This window comes from Castor canadensis, chromosome 1 (assembly GCF_047511655.1).
Source record: "Castor canadensis chromosome 1, mCasCan1.hap1v2, whole genome shotgun sequence".
Taxonomy (NCBI): Eukaryota; Metazoa; Chordata; class Mammalia; order Rodentia; family Castoridae; genus Castor; species Castor canadensis.
This window is the reverse complement of record NC_133386.1, coordinates 69,778,351-69,798,098: the sequence shown is the minus strand read 5'-3', so window position 1 is coordinate 69,798,098 and position 19,748 is coordinate 69,778,351. Positions and strand designations below refer to the sequence as shown.

At 34.8% G+C, this 19,748-nt stretch overlaps 1 non-coding gene across 1 annotated transcript; it reads left to right on the top strand.

Moving 5' to 3' along the window:
• Nucleotides 1–7,476: 7,476 nt before the first annotated feature.
• Nucleotides 7,477–7,584, top strand: LOC141416298 (U6 spliceosomal RNA). Its single transcript, XR_012441048.1, has one exon. It is a non-coding gene; the product is annotated as a U6 spliceosomal RNA (small nuclear RNA).
• The last annotated feature ends 12,164 nt before the right edge of the window (nt 7,585–19,748 follow it).

Here is a 19,748-nt window from a genome sequence, read left to right as displayed (position 1 = left end):
TATTTTAACAGGGGTGAGGTGGAATCCTAGTGTGGTTTTGATTTACATTTCCTTTATGGCTAGAGATGTTAAGCATTTTTTCATGTGTTTTTTTGGCCATTTGAATTTCTTCTTTTGAGAAAGTTCTGTTAAGTTCAGTTGCCCATTTGTTTATTGGTTCATTGATTTTAAGAGAGTTTAGTTTTTTGACTTTCCTGTATATTCTGGTTATCAGTCCTTTGTCTGATATATAGCTGGCAAATATTTTCTCCCACTCTGGGTGGTCTCTTCAGTTTAGAGACCATTTCTTTTGTTGTGCAGAAGATTTTTAGTTTTATGAAATCCCATTTGTCCATCCTTTCTCCTAGTTGCTGAGATGCTGGGGTTCTATTGAGGAATTCCTTGCCTATACCTATTATTTCCAGAGTGTTTCCTGTTCTTTCCTATACCAATTCCAGAGTTTTGGATCTGATATTAAGGTCCTTGATCAATTTTGAGTTGATACTGGTACAGGGTGAAAAACATGGATCTAGTTTCAGAATTTTGCAGATGGATAACCACTTTTCCCAACAACATTTGTTAAAGAGGCGGTCTTTTTTCCATCTCATATTTTTAGAACCTTTATCAAAACTAAGGTGGGCATAATTGTGTGGATTCATATCCAGGTCCTCTATTCTGATCCACTGGTCTTCATGTCTGTTTTTGTGCCAGTACCAAGCTGTTTTTATTGCTATTGCTTTGTAATATAGTTTGAATTCAGGTATTGTTATACTTCCAACATTGGTCTTTTTGCTGAGAATTGCCTTGGCTATTCACAGTCTCTTGTGTTTCCCAATGAATTTTAGGGTAGATTTTTTAATCTCTGTGATGAATGCCATTGGGATTTTGATGGGAATTGCATTAAACATGTAGACTGCTTTTGATAGTATAGCCATTTTGACTATGTTGATTCTACTGATCCATAAGCACAGGAGGTCTTTCCATCTTCTGTAGTCTTCCTCGACTTCTTTCTTCAGGAGTTTGTAACTCTTCTTGTAGAGGTCATTCCCATTCTTTGTTAAGTTTACTCTAAGGTATTTGGTTTTTTTTGAGGCTATTGTAAATGAAATTATTTACATGTATTCCTTCTCAGTTTGTTCATTATCGGTGTATAGAAAAGCTAATGATTTCTGTAAGCTGATTTTGTATCCTGCCACCTTGCTATTTATGGTGTCTAGGAGTATTTGGGTAGAGTTTTTTGGGTCTTTAAGGTATAGTATCTTACCATCTGCAAATAGAGATATTTTGACAGTTTCTTTACCTATTTGTATTCCTTTTATTTCTTCTTCTTGCCTTATTGATCTGGCTAGGAATTCCAGTACTATGTTGAATAGGAATGGGGATAGTGGGCACCCTTGTCTGTTTCTGATTTTAGGGGAAATGGTTTCAGTTTTTCACCATTAAGTATGATGTTGGCTGTAGGTTTGTCATATATAGCCTTTATAATATTGAGGTACTTTCCTTCTATTCCTAGTTTTCTTAGAGCTTTTATCATGAAGTGGTGTTGGATTTTGTAGAGGCTTTTTCCACATCTATTGAGATGATCAAGTGTTTTTTGTCTTTGCTTCTATTAATGTGCCATATTACATTCATAGATTTATGTATGTTTAACCACCCTTACATCCCTGGGATGAAGCTGATTTGGTTGTGGTGAATGAGCTTTCTGATGTGTTGTTGGATTAGATTTGCCATTATTTTGTTGAGGATTTTTGCATCGATGTTCACGAAGGACCTTGATCTTTGTGGAGGTGTCTTTGTCTGGTTTTAGGATAGTGTAATACTGGCTTCATAAAATGAGTTAGGCAGTTTTCCTTCCCTTGTTAGTTCTTGGAACAGTTTAAGGAGGGTTGGTATTAGCTTTTCTTTAAAGGTCTGATAGAATTCAGCAGAGAATCCATCAGGTCCTGGATTTTTCTTTTTTGGGAGACTCTATTGCTCCTTCAATTCCATTTTGTGCTATAGATCTATTCAGGTGATTAATGTCCTCTTGGTTCAATTTTGGATGGTCATAAGTATCTAGAAATCTGTCCATTTGTTCAAGATTTTCAAATTTATTAGAATATAGGTTCTCAATGTAGTCTCTGATGATTTCTTGTATTTCTGTGGTGTTTGTTGTTATCTCCCCTTTTGCATTTCTGATTTTACTGATTTGCGTTTTTTCTCTCCTCATTTTAGTCAGGTTTGCCATTAGTCTGTCAATCTTACTAATTTTTTCAAAGAACCAACTTTTTATTTCATTAATTCTTTGTACTTTTTTAAATTTCTATTTCATTGATTTGGGCCCTTATTTTTATTATTCCTCTCCTTCTGCTAGTTTTGGAATTTGCTTGTTCTTGTTTTTCTATGAGTTTGAGATGTAGCATTAGGTCATTGAGTTGAGATCTTTCTGTCCTTTTAATGTATGCACTCATGACTATAAACTTTCCTCTTAGGACTGCCTTTGCTGTGTCCCATAGGTTCTGGTAGGTCATGTTTTCATTTTCATTAACTTCCAGGAATCTTTTAATTTTCTCTTTTATTTCATCAATGACCCATTGATCAATGTGTTGTTCAGCTTCCAACTGTTTGCATGTTTTTTACTATTGTTTTTGTTGTTGAGTTCTAGTTTTAATGCATTGTGATCAGATAGAATACATGGGATTATTTCTATTTTTATATATTTGCTGAGGCTTGCTTTGTGCCCTAAAATATGATCAATTTTGGAGAAGGTTCCATGGGCTGCTGAGAAGAATGTATATTGTGCAGAAGTTGGATGAGATATTCTGTAGGCATAGGCTAAATTCATTTCATCTATGGTGTGATTTAGATCTAGAATTTCTTTATTGATTTTTTTGTTTGGGTGACCTATCTACTGGTGGTAGAGGGTATTAAAGTCTCCCACTACCACTTTCTTGAAGTTTATATATGTTTTTAGGTTCTTCAGTGTATGTTTGATGAAATTGGTTGCACTGACGTTTTGTGCATATAGCTTGATTATTGTTATTTCCTTTTGGTGTATTTCCACTTTTATTAGTATGGAGTGTTCTTTATCTCATTTAATCAATGTATGTTTGAAGTCTACTTTGTCCGAGATAAGTATTGCTACTGCTGCCTGTTTTCAGGGGCCATTGGCTTGCTAGATCTTCTTCCAGCCTTTCACCCTAAGCCAGTGCTTGTTTCTATCAACGAGATTGCCTGAAACAACAGATTGTGGGATCTTCCTTTTTCATTAGTTTGCCAAATGGTGTCTTTTGATGGGGAATTAAGTCCGTTAACATTCAATGTTAGTATTGATAGGTATGTGGTGATTTCTGTCATTTAGTTGTCTTTGTTGTTTAAGGGTTTGATTGTGTGAAGCTAAATCAATGTTACTCTCTACTTTCTTGCCTTTTCTTCTCCTGTGTTTTGGGATTGCCTGTCCTTTTATGGTTTTGTGTACTTTCATTTTCTTTGTGCAGAATTCCTTGAAGAATCTTTTGTAGTGGTGGCTTGGTGGTCCTATATTGTTTTAGTTTCTGCTTATCATGGAAGACTTTTATTGCTCCATCTGTTTTGAATGATAGTTTTGCTGGGTAGAGTATCCTAGGATTGAAGTTATTTTTATTCATTGCTTGGAAGACCTCATTCCATGCTCTCCTTGCTTTTAAGGTTTCCATTGAGAAATCTGCTGTGATTTTGATGGGTTTACTTTTGTATGTTATTCGTTTTTTCTCTCTTGTGGACTTCAATATTCTTTCTCTATTATGTCTTTGTTGTTTTAATGATGATATGTTGTGGTGTAGTTCTACTTTCGTCAAGTCTGTTTGGTGTCTTGGAAGCTTCCTGTACTTAAATGGATATTCTTTTCTCTAGATTTGGGAAATTTTCTGTTATTATTTTGTTGGATATATTATGAATTTCTTTTGCTGGCACCTCTTCTTTTTCAATACCCATGATTTTCAGGTTTGGTCTTTTGATGGTGTCAATGAGTTCTTGCATATTCCTTTCACAGGTTTTAGTTGTTTGAGTTATTGTTTTTCAGTTTTTCCTTTAATTTCCATTTCATCTTCAGGTTCTGAGATTCTGTCTTCTGCTTGTTCTAGTCTGCTGGAGTGACCTTCCATTGTGTTTTGTATTTCTATTTCATTTTTTTTTCCTGAGGTTTTCTATATCACGGGTAACTTCCTCTTTAATATTGTCCATTTTCATCTTTAATTCATTTATCTCGCTATTTATTGTGTTCTCTGTTTCACTTTGGTATTTATTTAAGGCTCCTATGAGTTCACTTATTTGTTTTTCTGTCTTCTCATATTCTTTATTTTGTTGTCTTGGAATTTCTTGAGTGGCTCTTGTATGTTTTGGTTGACCTTGTCTAGTAACATCTCCATAAAACTCTCAGTGATTTCTTGCAGGATTTCTTCTTTCAGGTTGCTTTTGTGGGCTTCATTGGGTTCCTTGGGATAGTCTATCTTTGTTTTGTTGGGGTCTGGCACTGGGTGTCTGTTTTCTTCATTTCCCTCTGAATCCTGTACTAATTTTTTTTTTGAGTGAGAATGGTTTCCATCCCTTTTTCGTCTTCCCAGATTTCCACTAGGTACCATTTCTGTCCCTGGGCTAGTGTAATTTACACTTGGTGCTGTTTCTGTCCCTGTTCTGTGTGTAATTTAGTATTAGCTAACTTACAATAGTAAAATTAATGAAACCAAGAAAGAAAGAGAGAAAAGAAAAAGAAAGAAAAGAAAAAAAAAAAGGAGAACCAAAGAAATCAACAGGGAGAGATGATGCACTAACAGTGAACAAGACAAGCACTTAGAGAGAAAGAGAAAAAGAAAGTCCAGGTTCAGGATCAATGGAATTTCAGTCTTAGTAGTTCTGGTGTTACTCCTTCAGCATCCAGTCCTGGTGTTGGTATTTAAGCAGTAGCTCTGTTGTAGTCTTGTCAGGTGGTTGGGTCAGGAGAGAAGCTTTATTAACCCCTATATGCCCTATTTCAGGCAGCAGTTCATTTGCCACCTACTGTCAGCCAGCAACATTTGCAGACTCTGCTTTCTGAAAGTTTGCCCAGAGAGCAGCTCCTTGCTTCTCCCCCCTTCTCTGGTTTACTCAAAGCACTCCACCCTCTGTGCTGCATGTCCTTTTCAGTTCCTTGTTTATTATTATGTTTTGTTTTGTTTTTTGTGGGGTGGGGGTCAGTCTGTCCATGGGGATCTGCTGGTTTATCCCAGGGGTGGCTGTGGGAGTACCATGTTCCGCTTATTTGCTCACCTGTTGGTCTGTGTCTCCCAAGCAGGTTTGGAGCTGGTGTCTGGTGGCACAGGAGCCCTCCTGCTTTCTCAGTGTAACATGGCATGGGGAAGTTTTGTATGGGCTGGGGGTTCAGGGTGTCAGAGTTTTGTTTCTTCTTGGTGATTTTTTCCTATCAAGTGTAGCTCCAGCATCTTAGCAAGATTTTTAATTTACAGAGCTCATGCTGTCTGCTTCCTCCCTCTAGTCACCATCTTGAATCCTTTTTTTTTTCTTTTCTTATTTTAAAGACAGGCTATCACTATGATATAACCCAGGCTGGTCTGGAACTCACCATCCTCTTTAGTTACCTTCCAAGTGCTAGGATTACAGATGTGTACCACTACAGCTATCCACAATATTTGTAGAGCCTCATTTAAAGAACTACCTAAGAGCTCCAGTTGCACATGACTGTAATCCTAGCTACTCAAGAGGCATAGATCAGGAGGATTGCAGCTAGAAGCCAGCCCCAGGCAAATAGTTAGAGAGATCCTATCTCAAAAATATTCAACACTAAAGAGAGCTGGCAGAATTGGTCAAGTTGTAGAACACCTGCCTAGCAACCATGAGGGTCTGGATTCGAAACCAGTACTGCCAGAAAAAAAAAGAGAATATAAAGAACTACCTTAGAAACATGAATGATTGAGTTTTAATCCAGGAAACATGTCTTCAGAAAAATGTGCCTGACTTTCTCAAAAAAAAAAAAAAAAGTTTTGGGATAGACAGTACATGGCACCTCAGAATTCTGGAAAGAAGAAATAAATTCTTTAAATTTGTGTGAGAACACTTTTTTGAGCCAAGATTCTAGTTATATTACCTGGTTTATTTATGATGTAGAATTCAGGCCAAATTCTGACAGTTGACACATACAGAAAATTCCCATGGGAGAAAAGAAGATGCTTTCTATTCACATCTGGAAGAGAACTTGGCATAACTGTTTTGTGAAAAAGTTTTCAAATACTACATATAAATACAAAGTATAAGTAAAGGTAAAGGAATATACTCACAAAGCAGGGTGCTGCCTGTTTTGAACTGTACATCAGACAAATCCAGATTCTATTCTATTAAAATCAATAGCACCTAATAAATTTTTTTCTTTAAAAATGTTTACAAATTCTTAATGCATAAGGACATACTCAAAGAAAGCACCCTATTTAAGCAATTGTTAAGTGAATCAACATGTATTTAAACACATGAAGAAATCAGGAAAAGGCAATGAGTAAGGAGGATACACATTCTGCTCCATTTTCTTGGACTGGAAATTTTATTTTATTGCTGATGTTCTTGTTTTTCCCTCTTCCCAAACAAGTATGGGCATCTTTTAAACAGCTGTTTCTTTAATTTACTCTTTATAAATTCTCCTTTCCACATATCTTTGTAGCTGCCACCATTATTACCATTATACACACACACATATACACACACATACACACACACAGACACTTGCTCCCTTAGAGCTAAATAACCTTTGGAGAGCTAGATTTGTGTCCTTTAACATCAAAACAATTACAATACAGCTCACTATTTTGTTTCATCTATCCTATATCCCTCCTCTCTTAATCAACTATCTACCATACAAATACTGAAACTGGAGTTTTGGACCCAAGGCCCAACTCCTGAGATTTCAATGTCCAGGTTCAGCTACTTGTCCCTAAACACCAAATAAAGGGTATGGTGAAAACAGAGAAAGGAGTTTGTTGCACAGTTAGGGGACATGCACTCAGCTCATTTTCAGCCATCTTTGGGGTACAGACATGAGCTATAGGTTTAAGTAGACAAAGGAACTGGGTTCAGGGGACAAAGTTATACATACAGTGACAGTTCCTATAGCAGTTAAGTCTCAGGTGTGGTCTGGTTGATCATTATCTCAGTGCTGGTCCTGGGAGAAGTTATCTGGATTCAGGCAGGTGGTCCACCCTGAGGAAGGTTTACTGTTGGGGATAGTTTCAGTTCCTTATTCATATGTTATTCATTTTATCTTTTCTGGAATCCATGATGATTCCAAAGTGACAGTAAAGAGAATGGTTTAGAGCAAAGAGAGATTCAATGGAGGTATCCATCCTTGATAGAGGTAGGGATGACAAGCTTCTCTTGTTTTTAGTTAATTCTGTGCCCAAGTAAAGAGTCAGTGCTTTTCAGCAAAAGCAGTTTAATACCCTCTTATAATACCATTGGAAATAAACATCTATGCAAATGATTACACTTAAATAATTGTGAGTGCTTCCTTTTGCAGCACACATACTAAAACTGGAACAATTTTAGAGAAAATCAGCATGGCCCCTGTGCAGGGATGATATGCAAATTTGTGAAGTGTTCCATTAAAAACAAGTAAAAATTGAGAAACATTTTCCTAATCCTTCTTTCCTAAGAGTAGTCAAGTTAAACAAAGTCCTGATTTAACTTGATTTTCCTCTTTTCTTTTCCAAATGTATACCAAGCTCTTTAATGTCCTTTTTTGTAATGAGGATTTCCCTGCATTCACCATTTTCATTCCAGAAGACCTCAAAATGATGGATTCATCCTCTAATAACACTGTGTTTATTTTCCTGGACATGAAGCTAAATGGAATCTCTTGCCAGTACCTGGTCCAAATCCCCTACCTTGCTTTCATCTGCTGGCTTCATTTACCTCTCTAATCCAAATCCTTCTTGACAAGTTTTCTCTTCATTGTCCCCTGAGTCCTTGTGACAATTTTTTGTTGCATGAGTTCTATGAGATGTTAGAAGCTTGCTGTTTAGCAATGGACTTGTCACATAGGAAGCAATTAATTAAGCCTAGCTTTTAGTTTTTCCTTAGCTTTAGTGCAAAGAGGATTTCAGGTGCTCGGCTTGCTTCCCCAGCCAATTTGTTACCTAACATTATGTCACATGTGTAACTACAAAAGTACCTTACTGAGCACATAATAGGCCTTTATTTATTTTCAGTATCTTACCTTTATATTAGGATCTAATTACCAGCCTTTAAATGAAATTAATTTTTGATACTCTGGCATCTACAGTTTAAGGACTAAAGGGAGTTGTAACATTATCCTAAATAGATATTGTTAAATATTTGTGTTATACAGGAGATAAGATTGTTTTATACATAAACACACATACAAGTCTATATGCAAATATACACATTATAATATTTATTAAATATTAATGTTTAATTATGCAATTAAAATTTTTTCTTCTTTATTCCCCTTTTGTGAACACATCTTGCCCCAAAGTCTATATATTATCTTATTAAAATGCAGTAAAATATGAGATTTATCTTCCCTACAGTTTATAAATCATCTGATTCCACACTAGAGTTATTATGATTTATAACTAAATTCAAGGAAATAGATTAAAAATATACAGTAAATAATGAAAAAGTATGTAAGCAGATATCATAAAATTCTAAACTCTTAAAAGACTAATGACTGTCCAAGACCTTTCAGGATAAATAAATGTAATCATACAATGACAACGATGGGCCTTTACCACACAGCTGTTTGTGGACCATCAACATTGAAAATGGAAAAAAAACATAGCAAAAATATTGCATCAATAATGAATGATGAGAATCAAAATACAAGGTAGGATTGGATTCTAGGTATTATTAGTATGCAAGTCAGCCTCACAAACTAAGAAATCGAATAAAATAAGAACCACAGGCTGTCTTTGTGAATGCCACAAATATAAGTGAGTTTTCCTTTGCTTATTTCATTTGAGGTATGTAAGTAATTTTATTTCTATGACTAAAGTTATGAAATAAGGCCATCAGCAAGTTATAAGCAATATATATGTGTGGAATGTTTTATCAAGCTATTGTTTTCACTACCTTCTATATATTGTATTGTTATAATATTCCCATTATTTAATAAAATAGCAGCAAAATGAACAGATTTTTATAAGCATATAGATTTCAGTTTAAGAAAGTGGTTTTTTGCAATGACAGGTAGCTATAGTTGAAGAAAAACAGTGAATAAATGACCTCTCGGTTATACCTACCTAACAAGGAGAGAAGGAAAGAATACACAGGTAAATCACTTATTATAGTAACCTGGTATTGCTATTGCTATTATTATTTCCATGAATTAATACCAAGACAGAATGAAAAATGAAGCAAAAATCTTGTATTTCTATTTAACTACTGTAGTTTTTGTTTTAGAAACAATCATGGTTACAGAACACAAATGTAAATTATTGAAGATTTACGTTTGGTTATTATTCAACAGTAATTATGTAAAATCCCAATCATCAGGACTGGGCTATCCTGAACAAGGGGTGAATGACATCATCAGAATAGCACAGCTGTCTACCTCAGTCCTTGAGAGAAAAATTCAGGAAAGATGAAAAATTGCAGTGAAAGCAAAAGCAAAGTTTATTAGGAAATAAATTTATTATAACAGGATAAAGCTCAGGAGAAATAGGGTAAAAAGGGAGAATCATTTCCTGCATGGATAGCAGGAAAGGAAGAGAAAAGACTAAAAATGGTGTTCCTCATCTCTAGTCTTACAATTTCTGAGCTGAGGAAATACATGTGGTCTTGTCTAGCAACCTCTAATCATGAAGATAATGTATCTGGGTGGAAAGATGGGTACTAAAATAGGGAGATGTCATCTAGTCCTGCCCAAAACACAGGGACAATGGGTGAGTTTTAGGACTTCCTTTTGTTTGACATGCTAATGCCTTTGGTTTTTTTCTGTCCTGCTACCATCCAAAGAAACTTGTAGTTTATTAACATCACAAAAAGGAAGGCAAATGCAGATAGCCCCTATGTGTCTCCCATTTTTCATAACTTAACATATAAAATAGATGGGAGGGGGCTAACTGCTCTGGCCTTTTGGTTTCTAATTCCTCATTCTAAAGCCTGCGTTTGGCTCTTTTAATATTTACTAAAATAATTTAATTTCCATGTCTCCTTTTCTAACAAATTCTGTGTGTGTGTGTGTGTGTGTGTGTGTGTGTGTGTGTGTGTGTATTTGTGTGTGGTTGTGTTCGGTAGCAGTTAGTCATGAATAATGGGGATATGCAAAGAAAACTTAAAGAAGAGGATTGTTCAAAGTCTCAAAAAGAAAAACTCTTAACAGGTTCTGTTAAGTTCAAAATAGACTACTCACATCATGGTCACACATTTTGAGTCCCTCATCCTAAAGTGAGTCAACATCAGCTCCTGAAATATTAGATCTTCACTTAAGAAAAAAAGACCCAAACCTGTAACCAAATTCTAGTGGTCAGGTGGAACCAAAACTTCTTTGTACTTTGTAAACCTGTAAACCTACCCTAGCCTTTGAATTGAAGAGGCACTTAACTTTCCAAACCCCTTCCACCTCAAAAACTGGTACTAGGTGAAAATAATTGTCATTCTCATTCTCTCTCTAGAGATGACCCACTTTCAGTCTTTTGAAAATATAATCTTTTTTCTAATAAACTTAACTATCACTATCACTACATTTCCACATCTTGCCTGAATTCTTCTCTTACCAGATGCAAGGACTGAGGTAGAAAGCAGTGCTAAGTTTCTGGTAACATAGTATTATACACACACACACACACACACACACACACACACACACACACACACACACACATATTGCATTGGAGGAAAATATAATACTCTGAGAGATTTTATAAAAGGAAAACAGTGTTATATGATCTTTTCATGGGTTAATTATTCCATTAAAGATTTTAAGTTCCTTATATATACTGTTTTTCACAAACTAAAAAATACTCTAGAATTTAGATGTAGGATAACAATTCATAGCTACTCAACTCCTCCAAAAGTACACATATTAAGAAACTTACCTTTTAAAATTAATAAAAGAAAAATGTGAAAGGTAAAGTATAAGGGGTCAGAAAAATTTGCCTAATCTCTGAGAGCTGATGCCTTGGGTTGATTTCTTTGGATCACATGTGTTTCTTGCCTCCTGATCTTCTAATGTCTGGCTTGCAGCGTGTACCTGGCTCTTGCTCCTCATCCTTCATCATGTGAGCCTTGGTGCTTTTGGAACACTTGTGTCCTGCCATGCTTCTTTTTTTTTTGCCTTGAATCTCTTCTATTGTCCCAAATTATGATAAGTTGAAGGAATGTAGAATGTAGGTGCTTCTGTGGCACTGGCCAAATGAATAGTTAAAGGAAACCACATGCCACTAATTGCCATATGCTGTGTTTTAGTTCACTAAGTTATGGCCTAACAGTTCATACCATGAAACCTTTTGAGTCTCAATTGCCTGAGGTTGCTTGGCATGAACAATAAAGAAAGAAAAGCTTAAAATAGCCTCTGAAAAACTCTCAGTTCAATATTTTTCTAATAACTCCATACCCTTACACTTAGTCACACCATTAAAGATTTATTTTCATCTATTCTAACATTTAATTGTCAGCTGCTTCTTTTTATTTTTTTACTTTTTCCATTTTTGTTTTCTGGAGACATGGTAATTTATTAGAAAATAATGTAATAAATAATGCAACTTCTTACACATGGAGCACTGTGTGAAATAGAGGTAGTACACACTACATTGATTTGACCTTCCAAAGTCCTTTACAACCAAAAAGAGTCATGTGGTATTATTGTGTTAGCTCTCAAAAGACTTTTTTCTAATGTACTACTGATATTCACCAAAGTATTTTTAAAAACTGATATGTCTTTATAGTTCAAATATGCTATTTTGATAAAGTGTTCTTAGAAAGTAACTCCCACAAGAACAGGCACCTTAGATGGTTTTTGTTCTGACTATATCCTTAATATCTTCTTAAAAATAATTGAATGAATAATTGGATAGATGAATATGAGTCCTTCTGGAGTTGATGCTGCATAATGTTAAATAAGTTCCCTACCAATGATTAGGTGAAAGACTGTTTTTGTTCTGCTATAGTATTTACTAGTCTCTATAGCAAGAGACAAAGACACTGTTCTTATACTTCTACTAAATTAATTTACAGAATGAAATTTAGCAACCTATATTAGTTTCCTAGTGCTGCTCTAACAAAGTACCACAAATTGGTTGACCTTCAGTAAGAGAAATATATCTCACAATTCTGGAGACCATAAGTCTGTAATAAAGTAATCAACAAGGACTACCTTTAAAAGACAATGTAATTCCAGTAATATTCATCAGTAATGAGATAAAACCTAATCAAAATGAGGTTATAACTGAACAGGGGGTAAATACCATCCCAGTATTTATAAATCCTTATGGTGACATGGATTCTAAAGAACAATTTAATAGCCCTCTCTTCCAAAATCCTTTAAAAATGAATTTTTCATGAATATGAATGGATATGTCACCGAAGTGTCTAGGGAGAATTGCATCTTAGATCCTGACAGATCTAGGTGTTTGTTGTCTTGAGCTCACAGAATTCCAATCTCTGCCTTTGTCCTCACATGTTATTCTCTTTTCTCTCCCTATGTCTCTCTTTTTTTCTCCTTTTGTTTTATCATTTTTACGTTTACTTATATGTGTATACATTGTTTGTGTCACCTCTCCCCCACCTCCCCATCCCCATTTCCAGGTAGAACCTGTTCCACCCTCTTCTTCTACAATTTTGTTGAAGAGAAAACATAAGAGATAACATGAAAGTCACAGCATTTTTGCCTATGTGTCTTTTATGTGTGCCTTTTATAAGGACATTTATTAGATTTGGGCCCACCTGGCTGATAAGGGATGATCTCAACTTGGGATCCTTAATGTAATTATTTCTACAAAGACCCTTCTTCCAAATATGGTTACATCAATAAGTTCTGGGGGTTAATATGGGGACATAGCATGTCAGAGGACCACTATTTAACATACTATACTACCGTAGAAGTAAGCAGAGAAAAGTTGTGCTTCAGCTGGAATATAGACTAAAATTTCACTCTAACAGATTAATAGGATTTCATTAAGATTGTCTGAGGGATAAACTGGAGTTAGAAAGAGAAGGAAGAGTCCAGTAACTGAGTGTCTAGAATGTTGCCTTGCTTTTATTTTACACATTTTGGGCTTTCTTTCTAAATCTTGTCTGGAAGGTTTTGATGCAGAAATATTTTAAAAACTAAGAAGACTAACCTCATGGAGACAGAGTTGATTTCTTTCTTTCTTTGTTTTACACAAAGTGACAAGTGACTTATAGGGGCTTTTTGTAGTTAGGTGAAAATAATTCCTCAAAGCAAAACAGGTAAGAATAATTAAGTAAGCATGTTGGCATGCCTCAAGGTTGATTAAGAGGCCCTAGGATACAAGTTTTATTCTTTTTGGGTAGTTGTAAATAGTTTGAATTTTTTCCAGCTCCATCTTCTTTTGTATAGCAGTACATAAAAATCTATGAAAAAAATACACAGAGAAAAAGGTCGCATCTTTCATTTTGAAGGATTTTGGAAAAAATAGTTCTAAACTGCTCTTTAGAATCCTTTGTCACCATTCCCTAGCAGCAAAGATTTAATTTAGCAATATGGAACATGCTCATTCAATAGTGATGACCAGGGTAATCATGCAACTTATAAAGTTTTAGGGGAAACCAGGACAGTATTATTATTTTTTTTTATAGGATGGTGGTCTGAAGTCAAGATTTCATATTTGCAAAGCAGGCACTCTATGGTTTGAGTCACCTCCAGTCCATTTTGCTCTAGTTATTTTGGGGATGGGGGTCTCGCAGACTGTTTGCACAGGATGCCCTTGAACCGCAGTCCTCCCAATCTCAGCCTCCCAGATAGTTAGGATAACAGGCATGGGTCACCATGTCCCACTTCAGGAGGGTCTTTAACATCAGTGATTTAACACTATTTTCTGGCAACTCAAAAAAATAACTTGCTTTACCATAATCTAACTTGCTATTTAAGTGTCTAGACTCAGAATATGCCTATTTATATCAAACATGTTTCACTAAATGCCCTAATGAATAACCATAAAGTCATACCCCAATTGGAATTAATGGGGTTCCTCATTGAAGAATTCTGGGTCATTAACTTCATCCACTTGGTGTTCATGGGAGATAAATTAGAATTCTTTGGTCCTGAGTCCCCTGTCCTTTTTATGTAAGCAAATCATCCTTACCTTTTCCACTTTCACATATTAATCTCCTACCAGAGAAGTTAAAATCCTCAAAGTTTTATATTTTGACCAACTAATAGTCTTCTTTGTAAAGGACCACCATACATCATGTAATCAAATTTGGAGTCATGAGCACATTGTTTAATTTTGTTCTAAATAGAGAATAAGAACATTATCCCCATTCTTTTAGAAGCCTTGATACAGGAAAAACTATGAAATATAAGTGAATAAAAATAAGGTAGAAATAATCAAATATAATGCATCATAAACAGGCATAGAAAATCTCAGGTTAGAACAACGGCATCTCATTCTGTAATTTAGAGATGGTGAGAAAATGAAAGCCATATCTCCTCTTCTCTGAATGAAGAAAAGAATCTTAAAAGTACAAATAACTTCATCTGTATCACAACTGGAAAACTGCTTACCAACTAAACCACAAGCTGTGAAACAAAGCTGTCTTATATAGTAAATCTTGGCCAGATCAAAAGAGGATTCTGGGAACAGAAACTACAATTCTTCTCAGTGAAGAAGACTTTTCCAAAGCTGGGGATCCTAACCACAAAAATTATGCTCCATTTCTCAAAGCAAATATGCATGTATGTGTGTGTGTCTGTGTGTGTGTGTGCATGTGTGTTCATGTGTGTATGAACTAGTGTTTTGTGATTTAGGAACACTCTGACCACTTTCAGTGAAAGGGAACCCATGGCTTTCAGGAAGCAATGTATCTGAGTTGTAAAGGATTAGAGAGGCAGTTGGGGTCAATCAGATTTAAAATGTTAATGATATTAGCTAATAAGAAATGCATTTCAACACACATACACATATACACATCATATGTACACACACACATACACACAATGATGACCTATGCAGTTTAATTATGAGCTCCATAGTTTTCTGCATATTCACAAAAGAAGACAGAAATTTTCAAGATAAACAAGTGACTCAAATTTAATTTTTAAACTACTAAGTCAAATGGAAGGAAAAAGAAAATCTAGCTTGTTCCTATAATCCTAGCTACTTAGAGGCTGGAAAAGACAGGGAGAACCATGGTTTCAGGTATGCCTAGGCAAAAAATTAGTGAGACTTAGCTCAACAAATAAACTGAGCAGGTTGGGGTATTTCTGTAATCCCTGATATGCAAGATGCGTAGGTAGGAAGTTTGTGGTTCAAAGCCAACCAGGGCAAATAGTAGGAAACACAATGTATGAAAATAACCAAAGGCAAAAAAGGCTGGGGGCATAGCTCAAGTGGTAGAGCACTTGTCTAGCAAGTGAGATGTCGTGGGTTTAATCCCCAATGTTACATAGAAAAAAGTTTCCAAAAAATTCTTATTTTTAGAGTAAGGATAAAAATTCAAGAGCTGAATAAGAAAAATTCATTTGGTTACATGGAACCCAAACACTTTTATAGGAAAATGTGAAAATGAATATATAAAGTCAAAACACCAGTGGCAAACTAGTGAAAAATATAACAAACAGATAGACAGATGGCTATTTTCTTTATTTTATAAAGATCTCTTGTAAGAAGATAAAAAGACAGACATACAAATTAAACACTGAAGAAATAATGCAAACAGTTCAAGGCAGAGAAATAGGAATGGCATATGAAAACAAGCTTAATTTCAATCATAAAGATAAAATATAAATTTAAATTATGTCTGCTAAATTTTATCTATGTACTAGACACATTATTGATAAAGAATTATGGGATTCTTTAGATGGTAATTAAAAATACAATACAAAGACTTTGAGAAGTGAAATGGCAATATCTAAACACATAAACAATTCAACTTATTAGAATTTAGCTTCAAAACATCCATTTGCAAATCTTTGTATTCATGCATAAATGTGTGCAAGAATATTTTCTCTGAGACAATGAGAATAGGTTTTGGGGTATGTGCAAGAACCTGGTGCATCCTTTCTTGCCAGATTAAGGATTGTTTTTTGACTTACCAAGTCTAAGTCTTATTGTCATCATATAAATAATTAAACAATTAAATAAGTATACAGCTGTGCCATAAAAATTGAATAAACAGTAGCTGAATTTTTTTGTACATGGGAAATAAAACAAGAACATAAATAGTGGATATCAGGGAAAAGGCCAGCACAATGTGAGCTCAGACTTGGCCAGGCATGGGAAATGAACTTGTCAATTAGAACAGGTTCATGGAAGGGATGAAATTTCACAAGTTATTTAAATAGAGAGAGATATATGAAGATCTAAAGCCCCATAAACACACAGATACACATACACAGACACACATACACAGACACTACAAAGACACAAACATACACACTAAATACACTCATGACATTTTAAGCATAGAAAAACATTTAATCAAAGTAAATAAAACCTTTTAAATTATATTTTTGAGAGAATTTGTTCAAACTGTCGTTCAACTATAAGACTAGTATGTTTACATCATTGATGATTCTCTCCTTTTCTCTCCCCAATTCCCAAAACACATGGAACAAGAATGACTCAGCTTCACTATTACTGGCCAGAGAGAATTTCCCATCCTAAACAAGCTTTTGACAAATGACATGTCTTTCAAGGTAGATAAATCTAGACCTAATGTTAGCAGGCACTAAAAACATCGGCCTATCTTTATCTTTGATGGTTCTTATAGTCAGCAGGAAAATGTTCTTTTTCAGTCGAATGCATTTAAATGATAAATAAATAGCTGTGAACTGAATCCCAGAAGAAAAGAGAAAAACAAAAATCAATCACTCTTGATTTTTCAATGTGACACATTTGTTTAAGTTTTTCTTGGATTTCAAAACCATGCATGTCATATGCTTTAAGTAACAGTGGAAACTAAGTCCTTACTAAATAAAAATGAGAAAAATGAAAAGGAGATTGATGGAATAAGAGAACTTCTAAGCAGTGAATTTTCTAATCAGAGTAACTCAGGTGAAAGGTGTGCTAAAGGAGATTTAATTGATATTTGATTTCTATATTGAAAATTCTAAATGTTTATGTAGTAAGATAGAATACCCAGTGATGAGCCAGTAGAGGCCCTGCATATAATACAGTAGAATCACAGGTCATCCATGTTGTAGAGAGCACACTTGTTCCTAGGTTCTAAAAAATACAGAAATTCTGAAAACATTCATTAGGCAAACTATGAGAAGTAATATTAAAGAGAAGGATTGAGTACATCACTTACTTGTCCATTGATTTTCTTACTTACCCAGCCCACATCAGCATATTAACTTATACATCTAATGGCATAATAGTTTGTAACAATTTAAGCAAATAGAATTCTTTTTGTTAATAATACTGATCTATTGCATCATTTGTATGACTATGCAGGAAGAATTTAAAAGAGAAAGCATGGAGATACGTTTGGTTGAAAAATAAAACAAAACAGGGCAGAGATTTTTGGTGTATTAAATAAAAGAAGGGGAAAATAGAGTGTAATAGTAAAATAACAACATAATTTTAGCAATTGCTAATTTTGGAGTTAGCCTCATCAATGTCACCTTTCAATGTCTCTGTTCTCAGTTGTCTTATGAATAAAATGAGGATGACCACAATTTTTCTTGTTTTGTTAAGCAGAAAATTATTCTGTGCCTTACAGATAGGGAGCTCTTGATAATAACAATTTCAATCATCAGCATCATTGTTGTCATCATTGTCACCACCACTTCTGAGAACATCTGAATCTTTTCCCTCACTTAAAAGAAAATTCTGCCATCCATTGAAAGACTAGTTTACTCAGAATAGCTCTCACCAACTTCTCCAGAAATAATCAACATGGAGTGAACTTTTGCTGTAAAGAAGTAGACTAATTTAAAATACTCAAAAGGAAACAAAAATTCTATTTTTCTTTCATTCTACTGTTAATTCAATCAAACCACCTCAAAATAAAATCTTATTTTCTACTTATTTATTTCTCTCTTTCCTTTGATTCTGTTCAAAATGAATGAACTGTTTTGCTGTTTTTCTAGGATCTATTAAAATGTCCAACACTTTATAAGTTTTTCTAAATATTAACTGCTGAAGATGAGTGCCTTTTAATTTTTTCCATAAAAATGCAAAAGGAAAAAGTTGATCCTTTCTACTTGCTCTGATGGTACTTATTTCCTAGTAAGTGTAACAGCTCACATCCTCCATCTACCCTTTCTCAACACTCCGAGGAGATAAGCAACAATTTCAGAAACCATATGCTGGTCCATTTAATGCATTAAAAAGGAAAAAAAAATGACCTATTTAAATTTTTTCAGCCTCATCTTCCAAAATATTTAAACATAATCTCAACATTTTCTGACAAATGTTCAGTCTTTGCTTTAACATGAGAAAATAGTTGAGTTGGCCCAACACGTGAAACACTAGAGACCTTTCTTATAACCTCTGCTTACCTCTGCCCCGGGTCCTGACTCAGAATCCCAGACAAGGTTTTCAACAGCAAAATGAGTCTATGTGGCTCTCCTGCTTCCCACCTTACCTGTCAGGGACAATTAGACAAGAACTGAAAGGGATATCCATGTGGAAGAGCCCCTTGGATGGGCTGCCCTATCTACATGCCCTCAGACCTGGTGTCTTTCCATTGGAATTAGGCTCTGTAGAGCCTCTGGAGGGGACCTTTCTGCTGGCATTTTTCCAGAGGATTATTCTGGCAGTTTCATTCAATCCTCCCTATTAAATGTTATTTCAAGGCTCAGATTACATAAAAGAGAAAACTCAATAGGATATTAGTGAACTTTAACATTTACTAATCCCAATTTCATCGAGGGCTGTCTATCCAGCCTTAAGGGTTGACTTTATCATTCTGTGATACAAGTCTTTGGAAACTCTTGATGTTCAAAAAAGGCTATCAACACATTTTAACATTGACTACATTCAGTCTTTCCTTCCTTTCTTTCTCTCTCTTTCCTTTTCTCTTTCTTTCTTTCTTTTTTTCTTTCTTTCTTTCCTTTCTTTCTCATTTACTTGTAATAAATGAGAATAGCTGCTCACATTTCTTGTTCTCCTTCATTTCTTGGAGGCCATCTTTGATCTGATGTTTGAAGTTAGGAAATGATGAAAGGAGAGGAGTGTTTTTTACTTTCTGACCCACCCAAAAGCCAGAATGGGCTCCTTATGCAGCTAATAAGTTTAGATGCTTTAATCACAAACAAAAATCTTTGTCCATATTTTCTATAAATGTTCTAAAATGATTTAAGATTTCTTGGATCCACAAAAGCAAGGACAAAATGTTTATTTGAATAACTATGGACCATGTTGCTTCTTCATAGTTATGCAATTCAAAGAAAAATTCTAAATATTTGAATGTATAGCTGGAGATGAACTTCATGAAATTATATTTTGGTTAGAAAATTTTAAGAATTTATCAAAAATAAAGAATAAATAAAGAGAAATGAGGCTAGAGAGCAGCACATAGATAGATGTTCCAAATACTCATTCTCTTCCACACCTGTATGTTAATACATTGTCACTATTATTATATAGTCATCTCTGCTGTGTGAGTGCTTAATTTTTATA